The sequence below is a fragment of the Rhinatrema bivittatum genome, chromosome 6 (assembly GCF_901001135.1).
Source record: "Rhinatrema bivittatum chromosome 6, aRhiBiv1.1, whole genome shotgun sequence".
Lineage (NCBI taxonomy): Eukaryota > Metazoa > Chordata > Amphibia > Gymnophiona > Rhinatrematidae > Rhinatrema > Rhinatrema bivittatum.
In genome coordinates this window covers 291,112,434-291,130,043 of record NC_042620.1, presented here as the reverse complement: position 1 = coordinate 291,130,043, position 17,610 = coordinate 291,112,434, and the positions used below count along the sequence as shown (strand labels likewise).

Sequence of the window (17,610 nt, the reverse complement as noted above, 5' to 3'; positions counted from 1 at the left end):
GTCCCTGGTTCTGAGTTCCTGAGTCCCTGAATCCTGTTCCTGGTCTTCGGAGTTCCTTGTCCAGCTTCTGTCCATGTCCTAGTCTCAAATCCAGAGTCTGCCTCGCCTTTGGCATGGTCCGCGACCAGCCCACTGGTTGTGTAGGGCGCGCAGTGGTGCAGGACTCTTTCCAAGTCTTCATCATGTTTCCAGTGCCAAGTGTTCGTCATGTTCCAAGCCCAGACACTGCTCTGCATTCAGCGTGGTCCGCAACCAGCCCACAGGCTGTGTAGGGTGCACTGCGGTGCAGGGCTCTATCCACACCTGAATCTGAACCCGAATCTTGAACCGGAGTCTTTGTCTATGTTCCAAGTATTCAGAGCCTTCATCCAGTCCTTGTCTTCAGAGATCTTCCGTCCTCGACCTCTGTTTGTCCTGATGCACACGCAGTTCCCAAGTGGCAGGTCCGAAAGGGCTTTCGAGTGGCTGGAGGTCCACCCCAGGGGTTAGCATTGCGTTGCTGGGTCTCACTCCTGTGTGTACAGGTTCAGCGGAGTCTCCAAGTATTCCAAGTCTCTGAGTGTTCCAAGTTTCCAAGTGTTCCTAGTTTTCAAGTGCTTCCGAGCTTCTGTCCAACCTATGCCTGGATGTGCTCACCTACCCACGGCATGTAACTGGAGCCCTGCCCTGAGGTTGTGCCGTGGTCCAAGGGCTCATTCTCTTGAGCAAGCGACCGCATTCCCATGCTCGCAACGCCACAACTTTGTATCTTGCAATCGAATATCCTTAACTGAAGGAAGATGATGAAGTTTCTTATCAGCTGACCGCAAGGAACGCCTGGGAACATATTCTATAAACAAATTTGTCATTTTATAAATCGATTTAAACATAAGAACTAAAATCTTAAACTTAACACGATGCTCAATATGCAGCCAATGTAACTGACATAAGGGGGGGAGGGGGGGTCACATGATTGTACCTAGAAACGTTAAATAGCAGCTTGGCAGCTGGTATGTGAAAACTAATGGAATATTCTGACCCAGACAAGACTGATTGAGTATTGGGAAAGGAAATTGGTTCTTACCTGCTAGTTTTTGTTCCTGTAATACCACAGATCAGATCAGTCCAGACTCCTGGGTTTTGCCTCCCAGCCAGCAGATGGAGATAGAGAAAAAAAAGTTTCACTAATGCTGCATATAACCTAGTATGTCACCTGTAGTCTCTCAGTATTGACCCTGCTGAAGAAGCCTTGATAGATGACTAAATCTTAGAGGCCCATTCACCGCCAAATTGACCAGATCCGCAAACCAATGCGGCCACTCCAGGGTAACCAGCATTACCTGTCCCATATGTTGTTCTATCCACCAAAGCACCTTGCATACTAGTGGCCATGGGAGAAATCATAAAGCAGAAATCCTGGAGGCCACGGCAGCAGTGCATGGGGCAGAAGGCATCAATGCCTTCTGCCCCATGCACTGCTATTACTAACAACAGTAGCGTGGAATAGACTTAGTTTTTGGGTACTTGCCAGGTACTTGTAGCCAGGATTGGCAACTGTTGGAAACAGGATGCTGGGCTTGATGGACCCTTGGTCTGACCCAGTATGGCTTGTTCTTAAATCCAAATCTAGGTCCGCTTATGACGAGACAGAATAAATGTATTTTGTTTTCGGGGAAGGGGGTCACAGGGCGAGGAAAGGAGTGTCTAGGAGTCCGATTAGGGATAGACTTAAGCACGTTTAGGTCCCTAGGTGATACCCCGGCCATACCGCCCCCTGCCAGTAAATATTAACCCTTAATCTGACCCTTTATGAGTCACAGCGACTGCTACATCCACCCCACTCAATCCATCACGGGAGAAGAAGGAGTAACTGAGAGTTCATGGGGAATGAGGGCAAGGCTCGGGGTTCTTAAATTGCGACGACTCCTATTACCTTACAATCAGTAGGCAGAAGTCGCCTCTGCTCACCGGCTGCAGAGCTTCCACCAGGACACAGGACACAGCTCAAACTTTCCCCATCTGACTCAATCAGCAGCGCAGCGTCCGTGTTACCATAGCAGCCATGAAGCGCAGCCCCGAAGCACTGACTGACAAGCTCGGCAACCAATCACATTTTCCGGCCGCCGCTTTCTCCCTTCTCCCTTTCTCCTCCCCCTGAGCCGCTGCCTCACCTTCCCACGTTCCTTTTCGATTCGACCTTGTGCGACCACTTTTTTTTTTCTTCCTCTCCTCCTCTCCAGGCCACTCCTAAGCCTCCGCTCTCTTTTCCTGCATTCGCTTTCTCTCCGGGGCAAACTCTTATTTTTCCCGCTTCCTTCCACCGATCTGCTAGTGCCCTGCAGCGCGGTGCATAAGTTTGAGCCCTGCCGACAGCTGTAGTTACGGACAGTTCTCGCGATACTTCTAACTTCCTAGCACCGCCAGTGGCGCGAGAATAGGCCGAGACTTCGGAAGTCGCACGGCTCAAATTTGCTGAGACTCGTGGTATCGGGGGGGAAAAACGCAGCAGTGCACAGAGGTACGAGGGGAACGTTTGAAAGGAAGTGGAAGCTATGTGTGTTTATTCTAAGGTCAGCCGGCTAGGCTTGTAAGAGAATGCCTGATCTCGTAGCGCTGCCCTCTCAGCCAACAGGAAAGGCTTCTGCTTCTTAGCCGCAGCTTGTGTTCCCGCCACCTTTTCTATTTAAAGAGAACCTGACAGACAGGAGTCAGGAACTGTTTCCAACCCCGTCTGCTGCTGGGTTACTGGCCTTTGTCAATGGTCAGCACCAAACTCTAGCCTACCTTGAAGCCGAAGGAGCGGCGTCCCTTTCTCGCAACCCATCCTCTAGACTATTTGGTACCATTGGGAGTAGTGGCCCGGGGAACCCAACATATATTGTCCCTGTCAGAAGGAGCGGCTCGAGAGAACCGTTCTTTCCTTGATTGTTGTTACGAGGAGGAATGACAGGACCTGTGGAATCCACCTCTTCCTGGTCTACTACCGTCAAGTGGCGGGCAAGTACATAGGACTTCCCATACCTATCCTAAGAACTCAAAAGCCATTCGGAATTTCAGGAGATCCATAAGGAATGCGCTTGAGAGAGGTTTGTATATACTTGGTCTCCAGGACCCCACTTGTGAAGCCATAGATCTGTCCTCTGGTGAGCTGGGTAGAAAAATGTGGCTGACCAGAGAGTGGTAAGAGGGAAGGAGGAAGTGACAGGGAAGGACTGGATGGCAGACAAGTGAAAAGCGGAAGAAGTACAGAAAAAAAAGAGAAAATGTATGGCTAGGGAAGGAAACATCAAGGGGAAGAAGAGGGAAATGAGAGAAGATAACACCTTGAGTTTTGGAAGATGGAAAAAGTTGGAGATACAGACTCTGGTTATGGAAGAAAGGACGAAAAAGCTGAAGAAATAAGAGAAAGTCAGGAAAATTAGAATAATGTGGATTAAATTATAAGGTCCTGATGCTGATTCACATTCTACTAAGCAAGTATTTCACCCTGGATATATGCTATGCTTTATATTTCACCCTGGATATATGCTATGCTTTATATTTACATCCCTCCCTGGGCTTTGTGAGCTGCCCATTGTGGTCTGCTTGAATTACCATCTCCTTGTCTGGCACACTTAACACTTTCCTAGCCTGTAGACCAGAGCTTTCCAAACTTTTCATGTTGGTGACACACTTTTTAGACAAACACAATTTCATGACACAGTAATTCAGTCTATTAGCAAACCAGAGGTTAAAGGTTATACGAATGAAACGTATTTTGACAATTTATGTGTTTCCTTAAATATATATATAAAATGTTTCACGACAACTTATCTCATGAAAACCTTTCATTTATATAAAAAATATATAATATTCCAAGATTAATGTTATTGTTATAATTTGAGTAACAATAATAAAACAAATTGTCTGTCGCCCCCACCCTCATGTACCTCTTCTTTTTGCTTGTTGCCCCTTAAGTGCTTCACTCCCTTCAGGGTTCAAACCTGTCGTGGTGCATAACACCTTTCATAATCACCAGACACTGTTGCTTGCAGTCAGTACTCCTCATGGCCAGGCCTCAGCAGCAGCCAATGACAGGGACACCTGGGCTCAAGTCCCACCTACCAAGCCCAAAAAAAAAAACCACGATTGACTGCAAAAATTGCCCAATAATTAGCAACTCACAAACTGAAAAAAAAAAAAAAAAGTGAATCGCTGGAGGGGAGCGGCTATGTGGACCGGGCTTGTGCGACACACCTGCACACTGCAGGCGACACACTAACGTGTCGCGACACACAGTTTGGAAAGCTCTGCTGTAGACAGATGGACTTAGGACTAGTGGGTTATGCTCCCCTGCCAGCAGATGGAGACTGAGCAAGCTGACGTTACAGTATATATACTCCTGTAGTGACTCCAGCCTACCAGTGTTCTCCGTCTCCAGCAGATGGTGGACGTGCATCTCCCTATGGGGATTGCTTCAGATTTTGGAAGGATATTGGAAGGAGAATTTAACATAGAAAAAGAAAAGCCCCGCTCTCCTGCGGTGATACCAAATTGTCCCTCTCCCAGTTGAGAATTCCTGAGGTGATTTCCGTGGTCCCTCAGTTGTGTTCCTTGGCCCCAGCGTGGACTTAGCTGATTATACAGCTTAAAGGCAGCGGGTCCAGTAGGCTGAGCATGGCAGTGATGGTACATATGCCCTCTCTGCTCCCTGCAGCTGGCGACAGTCTCTGTACTTAGCCGGTAAGAACTGAGCTCAGGTAAGTTTAAAAAAAAAAAAAAAGTTTGTGAGACAGTATAGAGATGTTTACAGGACTTCCTCCGGTCTCCGTGCTCGGTGCGCTGTTCCGACGTTTGTTCCCGTTCCCACAGAGTTGGGGAACTGGGCAGCCTGGCAAGTTGCGCGGCCCCGCTGGGCTATGCCCCGCAGTTAGACTTTTTGGCTTTGTGCTGTGTGGCAGGCTGCAGTGGTGTTTTCACGTGCTTCGGTGCGTGCCTTACTGCACTCTACAGGACGTCTGTGTGTGCAGAGCACTCAGTTTTAGGGAGTGCCTTTTATGTGCACAAATTTCTAAGTGCTGGTAGTGCACCCAGGCCTTGAAGCACAGTTTGTGTGCATGTTTTTTGCAGCACTTACTTTTGGGGTGCCTAGTTTTTGTGCAAATTGAAAGTTTTTCAGCGCGAGCTGGCTGGATGCACATTCTCTGTCGCCTGTGCACTGATGGTGCCGGTGAGCAAGAAACCTAAGCACCTTTCTCTCTGTGTTGTCTATCATATTTGGGCATCTCAGCCTGACTTGTCCTCTAACCTGTGTCAGCGATGTTTAGAGGCTCAGGGAGAGTTGGCTTTCTCTCTTTTCGCTAAGCCTGGATCCTCCCAGCCTGGTGATGGTCTGGTTAAAGATCTGTCAAACACAGTGGTGATCCAGCAATTTTTATACAGTGTTTTGTTTGTTAGTGTATGGATGTGTTTTTATGATTGTTTGTACCTTGTCTTGAATTGTAGATTTGAGCATTCTATAAATCTTTTAAATAAAGAAAGAGATGAACAAGGTGGAGATGAAACTTGCAGAAAATCAAGAAAAGAATAAGTTGACAGGCTAAATTACACAAAGGTTGAAAAATGTTTTGGTGAGAATTTTTATTTTATTTTATTATTTTTTTAGTGTACTAGCTAATTTGGCTCAGCTCCTGCTTGACTCCAAATCAAACTCGATTTCTTCCCTTGGCCTACCCAGTTCTAGAGCACAGGTATGACAGGGTGCCGGCTAGAGGCCTGAGGCGAAGAAAGAAGAGACTGTAAAGGAGTCATAGTTGAACTAACTCCAGCAAGAGAATAGGTAAATATTTGTACTTGTTTTAATTTTATTGTTTTTGTCTGGGATATGCCTTCTGTCCTTTTTTGTGTCATTTGGTACATTTTTGTCATACCTTTCAAGGTGATGAGTCACTGAGTGATTTTTTTTTTTTTTTTTAATTTTTCCAACTCCACTTCTTTGGTTTCTCACTCTCTATGTTTCCCTGTATCTATTTTTCTTCTTTCCCTCTTTCATTCCTTATCATACTTTATCCCCCTCACCTTCATTTCCATATCCTTTTCCCACCTCTCATGTCTTGTCTGGCACCATTTGTAATTGATTCATTCGCATGATGGGCGACTGGGGATTGCTCCTGCCCTTTGAAAAAAATTTGAAAAAGTGAAGAAAGTAAACAGGTTCAAGCTGAAAGTGACTTTAAAAAAACTTTTCTGGCAGTGGTGGCCTAAAATTTGTTTAATGAAATGAAAAAAATGTTATTTTTTTTTCTTCCATTTCATGTTAAAAACAAAATAAAATGGGAAATTTCTTTAAAATTCCCATTTGTTTCTAATGAATTACACATGCCTTCTGCCGGGATTGGGAAACTGGAAATGGCTAACAGTTTGTTTAGAGCATGTCCTCTGGTCTCCCACAGTTCTGTAGAAGGGGAGGAGGAGGTGACAGGGAAGGACTGGATAAGTGGAGATAGGAGTAGGATTTTGTTCTGTCCATCTGAAGAGATCAGGGACCAGAACACAAATATGTAGGTCACGGCCTCTGCTCGTGCACCAATCCCAGCTTTCTTTAATCAGAGTATAATGGCTGCAACGTGGCACCTCTGGCTGCTCTCTCTTCCTGTGCAGCCCAGAGCCGGAATGTTGAGCTTTGACCCATAGGGGCTGCTGTAGTGCAATGCAACTCAAAAGATGACAATCTGGCCCTGGACGGCATGGGAAAAGGAAGTAACCTGAGATGTTATATTACTGCTGCTATACTCTGATTTAAGAAAGCTGGGATGGCAGACATGGATGAGGAGGGAGAGAGGGTTTCAGTGTGGGTGCTGGTGAGGGAATTGGAGTGGAGATGAAAGGGAGGGGTATGAAGTGGAAGTTGATGATATGGAGGGTGTAGAATAAGGGGAAATGAGGATGCGAGGAATGTATATATGAGTGAGGGGATTAGAGGTGGTGTGGATTAAATTGTGAGGGATTGTAGGAGGAGGGGATATTGGTGGTGTGCAGAGTCATTGGAAGTACTAGATGGACTAGGTGACTGCCTATAGTACCACAATTTTGGGGGCAATGGGATTTTATTTTCTCCTTTCTGCCTGTGTGGACTTGGAAGAGGACACAGTGTCACATGGTCCCTCCTTCCTACTGAAAGTGGTTTCCGAGTTCCATTTGAACCAAGCCATCTCCCTACCATCGCCGGATGAACATAAAGGCTCGGAAGACTCACGCCTCCTTCACCATTTAAATGTCGGCAGACTCCTGGTGCGATACCTGGAAAGAGTTTCTACAGGACGGTATGAAGAAGGGATTGTCACTCAACTCCCTCAAGGTCCAAGTAGCCGCCCTTTCCTGCTTCAGAGCCGAAATGAACGGTATCCGTCTATCAGCTCATTCGGATTTGACCCGCTTCCTAAAAAGGGGTTAAACAATTTCGTTTTCCGTAGTGTAGACAGATGGACTCAGCATCCCTCCCACGGCTGCCCCAGAAAAGGAGGACCTCGGAAAGCGAATCTCGAGACTAAACAAATACGGGTAAGCCGTTGCCTACCCCTAGTTCAAGACATTCACAGTTAGTCTGGTGTCGGCGTTAACTTAGTTGAGTGCACTGGCGGTCTCCAGTTTTTTAAATCAGTTCAATCAAGTTTAGAAGTTTAATCAAGTTGGTTATGCAAAGATATATATCCACAATGGCTTTTCGAGGAGGATACTGAGGAGCTGAGGTCACTGCAAGGGTATATCTAGGGTGACGTCAGCTTTGAAATCTGACTCCGTCTTCCACTGGTCCTGAGTCCATCTGTCTACACTAAGGAAAACGAAATTATCAGTTAAGTAATTTCTCCATTTTTTGTTTTGCCGTTTTTTTGCTTCTTTTTCTTCTGTTTTTACTTTCTGCTTTTCTTTGCTTTCCTCTTTTCTCTCTTTCAGGCGTTTTCCCCCTGCCTTCCAACTCTCTTCCCACCCACTTCTAATTTCTTCCACAGCCCGTCTCCTTTTGCATAGCAAGGGGCAGCTCCAAGCCCTGGTCTTTCTCCTTGGCACCTGTTAGGAGCAGCAACTGCGCTGTGTCTTTCTCAGCCTGAGCCTTGCTGATGGTGGCCTCTCTTCCCAGTTCAGTGTCAAATGTTTAGGGGCCTGGGGTTTTTTCAGGCCTATTTGTACCCATGATTTTTCTCTTCCACTGCCATCTCCAGTTTACTTTGATATTTAGTGTTCTAACCATTATTTTTTAAGTTGGCAAAATATTCTACCTCCTGAGTTGGATACTTTGATATCCCTTTGTTTTGCCTTTTGGAAAAGTGCCAGTTTTAGTAGCCGCATTTGTCCAAGAGAAAACTGGAATCATAATGGGTTGTCCTATTTGTCTTAAAGGACCATGCAAAATATTGTTGTACCTGAGCTTTCAAGATCACACAGATGGTAAATTAGCTAATTAATACTGTTGTGTATGATAGACAAGCAGAGAGTAGTTTGGGGCAATGACAAAAGGATGGTCAAGATGTGGAAAAATGGAAAGCTGAGTATAGAGAGCACATCCTATTTGCCAGCCTTCTACTAAAAACACTACAACTTTATTTCTATAACGTAACCAAGTGTATGTAGCATTATACGTATACACATAAGAGGCTGCCCATTTGTGAAGCTTAGAGTGCAGACAAGACACAAGCTTTCAGAAAATGTTTTTATTATGGTCAACGTCTAAAATCCAATAAGACAACTGAGCTATCTGGGTGGGAATGGGGTCAGAGGAAAAAGCAGTGCATTTTGAGGAGAGAAGCAGTTTGTTTCTTCCATGATTTTACAGAAGGAAGGATGGTGGTAGGGGCTAATGGATAGGGAGAGGAATGCACTATGTGTTGGGGTAGGGAATAATTTGAGAAGTGTGGAGAAGAGAGTTGGTCTGGAGCTGTTTGTTAGATGGTTGCAGTATATTTATTTATTTAAATATTCTTATTTTCTGTATCTTCCACAATGTTCAGTGCAAAGTACAAATTAAGCATACATAGTAATTCAATGAGACAATACTTATAACATTATTTATTTATTTTTAATTTTTATATACCGGAATTCCTGTTTCCCTGTACGTACCAGGATCAGTCCAGGACACCTGGGTTGTGACTCCGCACCAGTAGATGGAGACAGATTAAAACTTGTGGGCGGAGCCATATATAAGCCCCTGTGCCAGTCACAGCCCCTCAGTCTTACTCTGTCTCCAGTAGATGGTGCAGGTCCAGTCACAGCCCTTCCTGACCTGATTCTGGTGTTTGTCAGGTTTGGTTTTTTGAATTAGTTTTTTGTTAGGTCTATTTGTTCTGGGCTAAATTGGGTTTCTTTTTAATTCTTTCCCGGTTGCCCTGCCTCCCAGGGGAGTTGAGAGGTCCTGAGGGGACTACCCTCCCCCGGTCGAGGCCGCTGCCAGGGTTGAGGACCCGGCTGAGCTAGTGGCAGCGTCAGGGGTGACACCAGGGAGCCTGGTTCACTCACCCCTGCAGGAAATAGGGCTTTCAGAACCTGGGACAGCGCTTTTTTCTGTAAAAAAAAAAAAAAAAAAAAGTTTTACTTTTATTTTTTTGCGGCTCTCTGTTCCTTGGCGTTGCCGTTCCGTTTCGGTCGGTGGGGGGCGTCGCCTGAAGGGGGGAGGTCGCCGAATTGCGAACATCACCCGGGACAGCCTTTGTTCGGCTTGTGTCCCGGGTGATGAGGGCACCTCAGCAGCACCTCGGAGAGCTCGGTCCCGGGTCGCGCGATCGCCGCCGCGAGGTGGGGGCCCCTCTGTCACCCCTCAGGAGCTGTTCCCGCTTAGCGCGGGAGTGGCAGCCATTTTGGCCACGGGCCGGGAAATTTCCAGAGAGACAGTGGGGGCTTCGTCTCTACCTCCAGCGCTTTCCCCGCAGCGTGACAAAGCGAGGGAGGTCCCCTCGGAGGGGATTCGGTCCCCGGGGGACTCGAGTAGCGATTCAGCGGGTTCCGGAGAATTTTCTGAGGACTTTGCGCTGTTACGCGCACAAGTCCTCAGATATAAGCGCAGCAAGCGCATACGGGGGGATGTCTCGCGTACTGCTATCCGCAAGTCCCCGCCTCGGAAAAAGAAGGCCAGGAAGGGTGCGGAGATCGCCCAGAGTTCGTCCCGAGGGAAGCGGCTTCCCCGGGGGCTGCCGCAGGAATCGGATTCCGAGGATTCCCCCGGGACGGGTACGGAGGCCTCCGAAGAGCCCCTGATGGGGGCCGGGACGGCAGCACCGGATGCAACGGCACAGCCTAGTGCAGGGAAAGGTGCACAGGCCTTAGACGGGGATGACCCCAAGGTGGTGCGGCTATTCCGCAGAGAGGAACTGTCACCTCTCATCCCAGCCATTCTCCAGGAGCTGGGGATTGAGGCTCCCCCAGTGGTGGTCCGCCAGGAGGCGAACATGGATCCCGTTTTGCTCGGCCTCACAGGGCCGGCGGTCGCCTTCCCTTTTCATTTCTCATCCACGGATATCCTCTTCAAGGAATGGGATACTCCGGAGCTGGGTTTGAAAGTCAGCAAAGCCATGGATAAGCTCTACCCTTTACCGGAGGAGGCGTTGGAACTCCTCAGACTCCCGAAGGTGGATGCGGCGGTCTCCGCTGTCACGAAGAGGTCTACCATCCCGGTCACGGGAGCAACTGCCCTCCGGGATATTCAGGACCGAAAGTTGGAGGTTCAACTCAAAAAGATTTTTGAGGTTTCCGCCCTAGGAGTACGAGCTGCCATTTGCACGAACTTTGCTATGCGTGCTAGTCTGTGCTGGGCCCAAGTATTGCAGGCTAATGCGGATCTCTCTCCGGAGGAGGCTTCCCAAGCAGATAGGTTGGAAGCGGCTATTGCATATGGGGCTGATGCGCTCCATGATCTTTTACGCACTTCAGCTAGGTCCATGGTAGCAGCGGTGTCGGCACGCCGTCTTCTTTGGCTACGCAACTGGGCGGCGGATGGTTCGTCCAAGGCTCACCTCGGGGCGTTACCCTTTAAAGGGAAATTGCTGTTCAGAAAGGAGTTAGATGACTTAATGGTTTCTCTAGGTGAGAACCGAGCGTTTAAGCTGCCAGAGGATAGGGCCCGGGCGCGCTCTTCTTTTTCCAGCAGAGCTCGTTTCCGGGGATCCCGAAAGTCCAGGCCACAAAGATCCACCGGGTCCTCTTATAGACCGTCCTCTTCTCGGAACACTCACTGGCAGCAGTCCTTTCGAGGCAAACGTTTTGGCAGGCAAGGAGGAGCCCCGTCGGGTGCGGGGTCCAAGCCTTCGCAATGAAGTTCGGCTGGCCCATCCCTCCTTGCGTCCTCAGCACGTTGTCCCAAACGTGGGGGCGCGTCTATCCTTGTTCCTCGAGGAATGGGCCAGCATTACGTCGGATCAGTGGGTCCTCAATGTGATAAGACACGGTTACGAGTTAGATTTTGCTCGCATCCCAGTGGACAAATTCCTGGTCTCGCCCTGCAAAGATCCCAAGAAGAAAGCGGCGGTGCTAGATACCATTCGAAGACTAGAAAGCTTGGGGGCCATCTCTCCGGTTCCGGCCGATCAGTACGGCAAGGGCCGTTATTCCATTTACTTCATAGTTCCCAAGAAAGACGGCACTTTCCGACCCATTCTGGATCTCAAAGGAGTCAACAGATGCCTTCGGGTCCCTCACTTCAAGATGGAGACCATTCGTTCGGTGATTGCGTCAGTGCGGCCAGGAGAATTCCTTGCGTCACTAGATCTCACAGAAGCATACCTTCATGTGGGCATCCAACCAGCGTTCCAGCGGTTCCTACGGTTTTGCATTCTGGGAAGACACTTCCAGTTCCGGGCTCTTCCGTTCGGCCTGGCGACAGCGCCTCGGACATTCACGAAAGTGATGGTGGTGGTGGCGGCGCACTTACGTCGGGAAGGCCTCCTGGTTCACCCTTACCTCGACGATTGGCTGATTCGGGCGAAGTCAGAGAGCTTGTGTCGGCAGGCGGTAGCCAAGGTGCTTCAATTCTTGCAGTCCCTGGGCTGGGTGGTCAACTACAACAAGAGTCATCTGGAACCCACTCAGTCCTTGGAGTATCTAGGAGCCGTCTTCGACACAAAACGGGGCAGAGTGATTCTCTCTCAGGAACGGATATGCAAATTACAGTCTCAGGTGCGACGGCTTTTGTCTCAGCACCGTCTGCGAGTCTGCGATTACCTGACGGTTCTCGGATCTATGGCCTCCACGCTGGCGTTAGTCCCTTGGGCATTCGCTCACCTACGGCCGCTGCAGTTTTCATTGCTTTCCCGCTGGAAACCGATTTCAGAGGAATTTTATCTTCCACTGCATCTCGACAGTCAGGCGCGCTCCAGCCTGAGCTGGTGGCTGGACTCCAAACATCTCTCCTGTGGAGTATCTCTTCTCCTTCCCAACTGGACAGTGGTGACCACAGATGCCAGTCTTTCCGGTTGGGGTGCAGTCTGCCAAGGGAAATCGGTTCAAGGTCTGTGGTCAGAAGATCAGACCCGGTGGTCTATCAACCGCCTAGAGTCCAGGGCGGTCCGTCTGGCATTGCAAGCTTTTCTACCCCTCGTACGAGGAAAGGCGATCCGAGTATTGTCGGACAACGCTACCACCGTGGCTTACATCAATCGCCAGGGCGGGACGAAAAGCCCTCAAGTAGCGGAGGAAGCGCGTTCCTTGATGGCCTGGGCAGAGCGGCATCTCAGCGATCTCGCTGCGTCTCACATAGCAGGAGTCGACAATGTCCAGGCGGACTTCCTCAGCCGGCACCACCTGGATCCGGGAGAGTGGGAGCTGGCGGAAGAAGCGTTTCTTCTCATTTGCAGGACTTGGGGAACGCCCCACATGGACCTGATGGCCACGTGGCACAACTCAAAAGCTCCGAGATTTTTCAGTCGTTGACGAGAAAGAGGAGCAGAAGGGGTCGACGCGTTAGCTCTTCCCTGGCCAGCGGAGGTGCTACTGTATGTGTTCCCACCGTGGCCCATGATCGGCAAAATCCTGCGGCACATAGAATTGCACCCGTCCAACGTGATCATGGTGGCGCCGGAATGGCCGCGCCGTCCGTGGTTTGCGGATCTGATCCAATTGTCGGTGGCGCCGCCCCTTCGTCTACAGGGGTTTCCGGGGCTCCTTCGTCAGGGCCCCGTCTGTTTAGAGGATGCGGATCACTTCTGTCTCGCGGCATGGCTTTTGAGAGGAATCGTTTGAAGCGCAAAGGTTACTCAGATGCGGTAGTTGCCACATTGCTGAGATCCAGGAAGCAGTCTACATCTCTGGCCTATGTTAGAGTCTGGGTAGTTTTTGAAGAGTGGTGCGTAGAGCGGGGTCTGGATCCCACTTCCGCTACTATTCCTGATATTTTGGCTTTTCTCCAGGCTGGGCTGGCCAAAGGTTTAGCATGCAGTTCCCTACGGGTCCAAGTGTCGGCGCTTGGTTGTTTGCGTGGTAAAGTCAGGGGAGTCTCCCTGGCTCTCCACCCTGATATTTCCCGTTTTCTTAGGGGAGCGAAACACCTCCGTCCTCCTTTGCGGTTCCCTTGTCCATCTTGGAACCTCAACTGGGTGCTCTCGGCCTTATGCTCAGCTCCGTTTGAGCCTCTTAAGCGGTCTACGATCAAAGATCTCACGTTGAAGACTGTATTCCTGATAGCGATTGCGTCCGCTCGTCGAGTTTCCGAGTTGCAGGCTTTGTCCTGTAGGGAGCCCTTCTTGCGCATTTCCGATTCGGGGGTTTCCTTGCGGACCGTTCCATCTTTTCTGCCTAAGGTCGTATCGGCTTTTCATTTGAATCAATCAGTTGAACTTCCTTCTTTTGCGGTAGGGGAGTCTTCTGACCCGAAATCAAGGGACTTGAGAAAGCTAGATGTGCGGAGGTCTCTTCTTCGCTATCTAGAGGTCACAAATTCATTTCGGTTGACGGATCATCTGTTTGTGTTGACATCGGGTCCAAAGAAAGGTTCTGCTGCGTCCCGCACGACGATCGCCCGTTGGCTCAAGGAGGCCATTGGTTCCGCGTACATTTTGCGCGGTAAATCACCGCCGGTGGGTCTTCGTGCTCATTCAACGAGGTCTCATGCTGCGTCTTGGGCGGAATTTTCTCAGGTATCGCCTCAAGAGATTTGTAGGGTGGCTACCTGGAAATCGTTGCATACATTCATTAAACATTACCGGTTGGATGTTCAGGCTGCTGATGCTGGGGGATTTGGAGAGAGGGTACTCCGAGCGGGACTCTCTGCTTCCCACCCTCGGTAACTTAGCTCTGGTACATCCCAGGTGTCCTGGACTGATCCTGGTACGTACAGGGAAAGGAAAATTAGTTTCTTACCTGATAATTTTCGTTCCTGTAGTACCAAGGATCAGTCCAGGATCCCGCCCGCAGTATTGCGCTATAGTAACGGAGAGTCCGCTCATTGTTGTTTTTTAATACGCTGACCCCTTGTTTTGTTCGCTCTCCCGGTTGGGGAGTCTGTTTTCCTGTAGGGGTGTTGTAGTTGTTTTTTGGTTTTCTTAGTGAATTTCTATAGTTAGCTATGTTGGCTTTTGGATTTTCTACTTTGACATTACGTATGACTGAGGGGCTGTGACTGGCACAGGGGCTTATATATGGCTCCGCCCACAAGTTTTAATCTGTCTCCATCTACTGGTGCGGAGTCACAACCCAGGTGTCCTGGACTGATCCTTGGTACTACAGGAACGAAAATTATCAGGTAAGAAACTAATTTTCCTATACAATACAAATCAATCCGGTTTACAATAAACAAGTTACCCTGGTTGGGGCAGTCCGACCTGGGCTTATTACAAGGAACATTGAAAGTAACAATAACATTTAACAAATAACATTTGACATTATTCGTGTTTTGAAACAGTATGTGTGTTCAACTTTTTACAGGGAACTTTAGTAGCATATAGAGTATACAAGTATACAGTTATATAGAATGTGATTAATGACTGTTAAATACACATTGTGAAAAAGCAAGTATATAAATTAAGTGTCAATGGTGTTAGTGACATGCTGCAATGATTGGATCTGAAAGTCAGGAGGAGGTGTCTAGTTACACTCTGGGAATTGAAACGCTTGCCTGAAGAGCCAGGTTTTTAACCTTTTTTTGAACTCTGGTAGACTGGGTTCGAGGCATATGTCTGATGGGAGAGCATTCCATTGGTGTGGTCCCGCAGTTGAGAGTGCTCTTTTTCTTAGTGTTGATTTAGCTGGAGCTGCGACTAATGTGCCTTTGTAGGCGCTTTTGATGGGTCTGGAGGATAAGTGTGGACGAAGTTGAGTTTGTAGTGATATAGGTGCGACGTTATGAATTGCTTTATGAATAATGGTTAAGGTTTTATATAGGATTCTCTGTTTGATGGGTAGTCAGTGGAGGTTGCTCAAGATGGGGGTGATATGGTCTCTTCTATTAGAGTTAGGATTCTAGCTGCGGCGTTTTGTACCATCTGTAGAGGCTTAATGCTGTTGGAGGGGAGGCCAAGTAGGATTGAGTTGCAGTAATCAAGTTTGGAAAAAATAATGGATTGCAGAACGAGGCGAAAGTCATTGAAGTGAAGGAGTGGCTTTAGTTTCTTTAGGACCTGTAGTTTAAAGAAGCAGTCCCTGGTGGTTGTGTTTATAAATTTTTTTAGGTTAAGTTGGTTGTCAATCCATGCTCCTAGATTCCTGACGTCTGCAGAGAGATCCATGTTTAAAGATGTGGGTTGTGTAAGGCTAGGTGGGTGGGTGTTTGGGTTGTGTGAAATCAGTAGCATCTCTGTTTTGCTGGAGTTTAGAATCAGGTTCAGGCTGGAGAGTAGTTGTTTAATTGGTTGAAGACAATTCTCCCAGTAGGCGAAGGTTTTTTGAATTGATTCTGTGATGGGGATGAGGATCTGGATGTCATCTGCCTCTATGCAGATGACATGTTACATTAGTAACAACAGTAATAAAAATAATTGCCGATTTACACTGTTCTTCCATAGGTTTCAGCAAAATATAAAGCTTTCACTTATTTACGAAAAATGTTCAGATCTCTCTCCATTCATAGTTCTATAGGCAGTGCATTCCAGCAGACTATGCCATAGTGAGAAAAACAACGTATATGTGATACTTGGAACTTAAATGTCTAGACCGAGGGAACTATTAATAACTGAATATCAGTGGGATGTAATTGACATTCAGTGGAGTGCAACTCCAGAGTATTTGCTAAGGGACAAGGTACACTTGAATACAATAATTTGTGAATGAAAACAGTTTTAAATCGGCTTCTAAGCCCTATCGGTAGCCAACGTAGGCTGTACATAACTGGCATAGCATGCTCTGTATGAATTACACCTGACAACATTCGGGCAGCAGCAGCATGCTAGATCATTTGCAAGGCCTTTAAGATTTTTTGAGATAGATTTATATAGACTATTACAACAGTCTAACTGCCCATATAACAAAGCCTGTAGAACTGATCTAAACAAATCACTAGGCAACAGCCTTTTAAGTGGCTTCAGTAGTTTTTAAAAAAATAAGCTACCTTGATTACTTTTTACATGATTGTTTAAAGAGAGATCTGTCTAATAAGACCCTCCAAATTTTGGGCACAGCATTGTAAATTGCAAACCTCCATAATCTATAGTAGGCACATAATCAGCTCTCTTCATTCCTATCAACATAATAGGAGGTTTTAGAGATATTAAACATAAGCATGTGTTCTCTCAACCATGTCTATACTGACTGCCTACAGGTTTCAAACAAAACTTTATAGTCATTGTTACCCCAGTGGGTGGGAATATAAAATTGTAAATCAGAGTAGATAAGAAAAGAAAATAACTAACTTGTGCAAAACTTCACACAATAGCTGCAAATACCTTAAAATAGGTGCTAATATTGAGCCCTGAGGGACCCCAGATTTAACTGGAATCCAGCCTGAAGAGTCAGAACCCATAAGGACGCACCTTTGTCTGTCAGTTATATATGACTGAAACCAGGATATAACTGTCCCGCCAATGCCTAGTTGAGAGAGCCTAATCAGTAATATCCCATTATCTACAGTGTCAAAGGCTGCATTGAGACCCAGTTGAACCAAGATCCCAGTGCAGCCCTTATCCATTTCATGCATAAGAGAATCTGTCAAAAAACCCGACTCAGATCCATGGTTCTTTGCTTGGTGAATGCAGTAACAGACTGCAAGAAGACAAGTGAATTTGAAATGTAGGAGGTTAGCATGGGAACAGGATTTTAGCCAGAGATGCCCACACAGGAACATAGGAAGCAAACTCTCTGGAAATGAGTGAGTTTTGGAATTTGGTAAGCCTTACAGGATGGGGCAAGTGTGTTCAGAACAGTGTATAATATTACAAGAAACTGCCTGGACAATACACTGACAAGATTATAGAGGAGAGAATGATAGGGCAGTTGCTGACAGAACAGCACCCTAGGAAAGAGTTGCTTTCAGCGCTTCCTTCCATTCTGGGTTTGAATGTTCACAGACTCACAGATTGATTCAAAAGGGTGTTGTGGCATTCAAAAGGGCGTTATGGCCCCCCTCCCCCCCCTCTTCATTCCCCTGGCCTGGCTTCCAGGACTTTTGCCTTTCTTGCCCACCTTTTGTGGCAGTCCTGTTATTAGCCTGGAGATTCCTGACGTTTTGGTAGTGACTGGACAAGA

At 47.6% G+C, this 17,610-nt stretch overlaps 2 protein-coding genes across 9 annotated transcripts in view; one reads left to right on the top strand and one right to left on the bottom strand.

Annotated features, from left to right (window-relative positions):
• The window catches only part of PIH1D3 (PIH1 domain containing 3), an 89,082-nt gene extending 86,786 nt beyond the window's left edge, over window positions 1-2,296 (bottom strand). For 2 of the 4 annotated variants that reach the window (XM_029607347.1, XM_029607344.1), the window contains exon 1: window positions 1,913-2,081. The gene's annotated coding sequence lies outside the window, so the exon portion shown is untranslated. Of the gene's footprint in view, window positions 1-1,912; window positions 2,082-2,150 lie in introns of those variants that run through there. The other 2 variants (XM_029607345.1, XM_029607346.1) reach the window with 2 other exon arrangements.
• Window positions 2,297-2,359: 63 nt separating this feature from the next.
• NUP62CL (nucleoporin 62 C-terminal like) overlaps window positions 2,360-17,610 on the top strand; it is a 127,157-nt gene continuing 111,906 nt past the window's right edge. Inside the window, exons 1-3 of one of the 5 annotated variants that reach the window (XM_029607341.1) lie at window positions 2,402-2,497; window positions 5,464-5,588; window positions 5,696-5,797. The gene's annotated coding sequence lies outside the window, so the exon portion shown is untranslated. Of the gene's footprint in view, window positions 2,498-2,518; window positions 3,066-5,463; window positions 5,589-5,623; window positions 5,798-17,610 lie in introns of those variants that run through there. The other 4 variants (XM_029607338.1, XM_029607339.1, XM_029607342.1 and 1 more) reach the window with 4 other exon arrangements.